Here is a 5,934-nt window from a genome sequence, read left to right on the forward strand (position 1 = left end):
TGGCTGCTTATGGAAACAGACCCTCCTGCTGGCTACTGTTGGATCAAGATATAGAATTCTTGGCTCCTCCAGCACCAAGTCAGCCTGCATGATGCCAATCTTCCCACCATGATAAGCATGAACTGAACCTCTGAAACTGTAAGTTCATACCAATTAAATGTCATGGGGTGTCTTCACAGCAATAAAACGAAAACTAAGGTGATGTTTTTGCTTTTGAAAATATTTATCTTCATTATCCTGGCTGTAGGTAGTGACTACAGTTAGGGGGCACCTGGAATCCAGGCCCCAAAACCAACCTACTTCCCAGCAGGGTGTCATGCTTCCCTGAAGACTGGATAACTGTCATGGAGGATTCACATTCGGATATCAGTATCGAGCTCACTCTGATTCAGGAGAAATTTTCAGATTTATGAAAACTACTCCCTCTGGAAGATATTCTATCCAAGGCAGCAGTGTCACCTAATTCCACAGAAGATCTGTTCCTGTCCCAGGACGTTGCAGAGTTGTAGAAGTCCAAGAAGAAGACCTCCAAGTGTCAGCTCCTGCAGCAATAGAGCCTGGAACTGAGGCCCTTGCACCCACTGCCCCTGCTCTAGTCACTCCATGGCCCCTGTTACCTTCTGTCCCTTCTCAAAAAAACCTTACCAAGGCAACTATGGCTTCTACCTGGGCTTCCTGCAGTCAGGGGCAGCCAAGTCTGTTATGTACATGTTTCTCCAACTTCCCTCAATATGCTATTCTGCCAGCTGGCAAAGATATGGTCCTGTACAGTTGTGGGTCAGCTCCATACCTCCAGCTGGTACCCATGTCCGTGCCATGGCCATCTAGAAGAAGTCACAACCCTTGACTGAGGTTGTGAGACACTGCCCCCATCATGAGCATTGCTCCAATGGTGATGGCCTGGCTCCTCCCCAGCCTCTTATCCGGGTGGAAGGAAATTTGTATGCTGAGCATCTGGACAGCAGGTAGACTTTTGGACACAATGTGGTGGTACCATATGAGCCACCTGAGGTCTGCTCTAACTATACCACCATCCACTACAAGTTCATGTGTTATAGTTCCTACATGGGGGACATGAACTGCCGGCCCATCCTTACCATCATCACATTGGAAGATTCCAGTGGGAATCTTCCAGGACAGGACAGCTTTGAAGTTCATGTTTGTGCCTGTCCTGGGAGAGACCATGGGTCAGAGGAAGAAAATTTCCACAAAAAGAAAGAACATTGCCCAGGACTGCCCCCGGTAAATGCTAAGAGAGCACTGCCTACCAGCACAAGCTCCTCTCCCCAACAACAGAAAAAATCCACTTGATAGAGAATATTTCACCCTTAAGATCCGCAGGCATGTGCGCTTCGAGATGTTCAGAGAGCTGAATGAGGCAACAGGGCTCACTACAGTTACCTGAAAACCAAGAGGGCCAGTCTACTTCCGACATTAAAAAAAAAAAAAAAAAAAACCCAAAGATCAAGAAAGTGGGGCCTGACTCAGACTCACAGCCTCTGCATCCTGTCCCCATCACCAGCTTCCCCCTCTCCTTTCTTGCCATTTAAGACAATGCTGGTCCCTTCACTGCCTTTTTTACCTTGTAGATAGGGCTCAGTCCCTCTATGCAAACTGGTTCCTGGCCCAGCCAGATTGGGGAATGGGTTGGTAGTTCCCGGGTCATTGCTGGTCCAGTGAAATCCTATCCAGCCAGTTGTTGTTGGACCTGGCATCTAAAGTGAAATTTCACCCCACCCCACACCTGTAAGATTCTATCTTGGGCCCTCATAAGATCTGTATCCTCCAGGACCCATTTTCCTCCACTCTGCAAAGCCTGTCACATTTATGTATTCTCCAACCCCATCACCCTCTTTTTTTAAACCCCTTTTTATATATCAATCTCTTATTTTACAATAAAATTTTGTTATCACTTAAAATAAAAAAGAAAATATCTTCAAGCGCTGGTTCTTTTTATTTTACTATTTTAAAAATTTATTTATTTACTCACTTTACATCCCATTGCATCCCCCTTCTCCTTCCATGTGCCTCCCTCAAACAGCCCCTTTCACATTCGCCCTTCATTTCTCCTCTGTAAAGAGGAGGAAACCCTGGAGACTCACCCACCCTGGCACCTCAAGTCTCTGTAAGACATTCTCTTCCACTGAGGCCAAACAAGGCAGGGGAGACAGGAAAGGGGCACAGGATTCAAAGGAAGGCAACAGAGTAAGGTACAGCTTCAACTTCAGTTGTTGGGGGACCTGCCTGAAGACCAAGCTGCTCATCCCTACATATGCTTGTAGGGAAGCTAGGTCCAGCCTATATATGCTCCTTGGTTGGTGGTTCAATCTCTGATACCTCAGAGGGTCCAGATTAGTTGACTCTTTTGATGTTCTTGTGGAATTTCTATCCCCTCCAGGTCCCTAATCCTACCCACAACTCTTCCACAAGACTCCTAAACTACTTCCTTTATTTATATAAGAAAAAGAAACATTTTCTACAATGGTAAATGCTATTTTTTGTGGTTGTCATAAAATACCATGACCAAAAGCAACTCAAGGAAAAAATAATTTATTTTCACTTACAGTTGTAGAGGAATAGAGTTCGTCCTGATGGGTGTCTTACTCAGTGTTTCTATTCCTTCACAAACATCATGACCAAGAAGCAAGTTGGGGAAGGTAAGATTTATTCAGCTTACACTTCCACATTGCTGTTCACTACCAAAGGAAGTCAGAACTGGAACTCAAGCAGGTCAGGAGGCAGGAGCTGATGCAGAGGCCATGGAGGAATGTTACTTACTGGCTTCCTTTTCCTAGCTTGCTCAGCTTGCTTTCTTCTAGAACCCAGGACTACGAACCCAGGAATGGCACCACCCACAATGGATCCTCCCACCCTTGATCACTAATTGAGAAAATGCCTTACAGCTGAATCTTATGGAGGCGTTTCCTCAAGGGAGGCTCCTTTCTCTGTGGTAACTACAGCTTGTGTCAAGTTGACACACAAAACCAGCCAATACAATGGAAAAGACAGTGCAGAGCAGTACGAACTATAAATTGGCTAATAACACTTAATCCACACACAAGAAGCAGAGAGAGCAGGAAGTTGGGTGAGTCTGTAAAACTTCAGTGCCTGAGCCCAATGACTTATGTCTTCTCCCATGTGGTATCTCTTAATGGTTCTATAACCTCTCCACTATTGCCATTAACTCTGAAGCAAGCATTCAACTACATGAGCCAATAGGAGACATTTTTTTTTTGCTTTGCTTTTTCTTTCTTTCTTTTTTTTTTTTTTTATTAACTTGAGTATTTCCTATATACATTTCGAGTGTTATTCCCTTTCCCGCTTTCCGGGCAAACATCTCCCTCCCCCCTCCCCTTCAATGAAACCACAACAGCAAAATTTCTGATTATAACCTAAAAGTACCTAATGTATAGATAAACATAATATTTTAAGGTACAATTGTCATTCTTTTATGTTTATTTCTATTAATTTTGTCAATATAAGCCAAATTAAAATATAATTGGATCAATAAACCAAATTAAAGTGAGGAGGGTAGAAACAGTAATTCTTAATTATGCATTAGTTATGGTAGTGAAGTTTAAAAGTAGCAGATTGTGAGAAGCATCTACAAGGACACATGATTCGGAAAACTTAAGATTTAGTTGATAGTAGAGAATTTGCAGTGATGTCTTTAGCAAGACCAGAAGCTGCTTTTGTTACTTTGTATCAATGAGTTGACACTGTGAAACATAGAGAAAGATGTAGCCCAGGAGCTTGCCTGCTGCAGACCCAGAAAACCCTATGTGTGCTGGTTTTCAGGACCAGATGAGTTGCTTGAAAAGTTGCTTCTGGCTCTGTACGGTTTCCTTACTACAGAGATGGTAATGTTATAGTGATTATTCTTACTAACTACTCACACACTAACAACTTCCACTAACAATACTATTGTACTCAACTAGGAATCCTTTGGTGTCTTTGGATTATTTTGTGATGTATATATTGAGAAAGTTCAAGGATAGACAGATGTAAATAAGATTTTCAACATGGAGGAAGCCTAGGTTCACAAGGGCTGACTGACTTCACATCAACTACCTTATAGTAAGTAGGGCCATAACTAGCTAAAAAAACTGGGAAGTGAACGTCAAACTTTGCACGGTTTGGGAAAATGGGGAGCTAATGAGAAGCAAGAAGAATCTGAGTAGAGATAAAATGAGATGCAATTGCTAATATGACAAATACTTTGGTTGTTGGTTAGTGTCTTTCTGGGACTAGAATCAAGAGTATAGGCAATTCTAATTTTCGGTCTCTTTGAAATGCACTTTAAAAAAATATGACCTAGCTCCTTTAACAAACCTCAGGGGCTGGGCTTGCAATGAAGTTATCGAAAACAATAATACTAACCTGCTGGAAATGCTCTCAGTGTTGAGATTTCTTTGCAGACTGCCGTGTGTTCCCTACATATGTTATGGGAGGCTGAGAATTTGTGTCAGGCTTAATTAGAGGAGGGAAGGGATTTTGTTATGTCTGAAAGTTCAAGCTATTGTAGTGAATTATATTTCAGGCAGGAAAATCAGTTGTGAAAGGGGATCAGCAGATAAATTTAAGATGGCTTATGGAGAGGAAAAGCTGAAAAACATCCAATATCATTCCTTGAATGACTGTTGGGGACAGTATCCCAGGCTGGGCTCTAGCTGGAAGTTCGTGAAAAGAAAATTAATAAAATGCTTGTGGAAGTGTGCGGTGGCTTAAATGAAAATGGCTCCCATAGCTCACATGTTTAAATATTGTGTTCCAAGTTGATATACAGTTTAGGAAGGATTAGGGAGTATGGGCTCCTTGGAGGAAGTATGTCTCTCAGGATCTGATTTGATATTTTTTGTTTTTGTTGTTGTTGCTTTATCAGTTACTTTATTTATTTACGTTCCAGCCATTGCCCCCTCCATTGTTTCTCTCACATTTCCTCAACCCCCTCTTTTGTCTCTGAGAGAGTGCTCCTACCTACCCGCCCTGAGCATACACCTTCCCTGGGGCCTCAAGTCTCTTGAGAGTTAGGTGCATCATCTCACATTGAGGCCAGACCAGGCAGTCTTCTGCTACATAAGTGTGATGGGGCTTTGGACCAGCCTCTGTATGCTGACTGAAGGTTGGTTGCTCAGTCTCTTAGAGCTCCCAATGGTCCATGTAAGTTGAGACGTCTGGTCTTCTTAAGGGGTTGCCATCCCCTTCAGCCCCTTCCATCCTTCCGCTAATTTCTCCAAAGGGGTCCTCAACTTCAGTTCAATGGTTGAATGTAAATATCTCATTTCTCTTAGTCAGCTGGTATTAGGGCCACTCAGAAGACAGCCATATTAGGCTCCTGTCTGTAAGCACATTGTAGCATCAGTAACAGTGTCAGACATTTCTTAGTGGTTGTGGTGGGGAACCAAGACCTGATTTGAAGTTTTAAAAGTCTAGGACAGGCCTAGTATGGGGCTGAAAAGCAGTGGAATTTGGGAGCCAATCTGGAGCAAGAGTAAGCTTGAGACACGCATTTTTGTAGTCTGTCCACCACTGTCATTTTTTATTTATATTTTCCTTTTAATTTTATTTAAGTATATTTGTCATTTCTTAAGAATCCATTGGCTTGGCTTTTTAGGTTGTTTTATGTTAGTGAAACATTTTACTCATTAAATTGTTAATCAATTTTGTGTCTATCAATTTTCTATTGCTTCTATAATAAATCACCATGTAAAGTATATATGTATATCTGTGTGTTTATGTATCTGTATCTGTGGTTGTGTGTCCATGTACAAATTAATGTATTGTGGATTTGTATGCATATGATACTCTGAGTCTCTGACTGTATATGTCAATGTTTCTGCATATATATGAATGTGTTTCTTAGTCACTGTGATTTAGTCAATTTCTGTGACGAGCCACCATGACCAAGTCAACTCTTATGAAAGAAACCATTGA

General features: G+C 42.0%; 1 pseudogene; it reads left to right on the forward strand.

The window, feature by feature from the left end:
- Nucleotides 1–341: 341 nt before the first annotated feature.
- Nucleotides 342–1,550, forward strand: LOC116884373 (annotated as a pseudogene).
- Nucleotides 1,551–5,934: the final 4,384 nt, after the last annotated feature.

Source organism: Rattus rattus, chromosome 15 (genome assembly GCF_011064425.1).
Source record: "Rattus rattus isolate New Zealand chromosome 15, Rrattus_CSIRO_v1, whole genome shotgun sequence".
Lineage (NCBI taxonomy): Eukaryota > Metazoa > Chordata > Mammalia > Rodentia > Muridae > Rattus > Rattus rattus.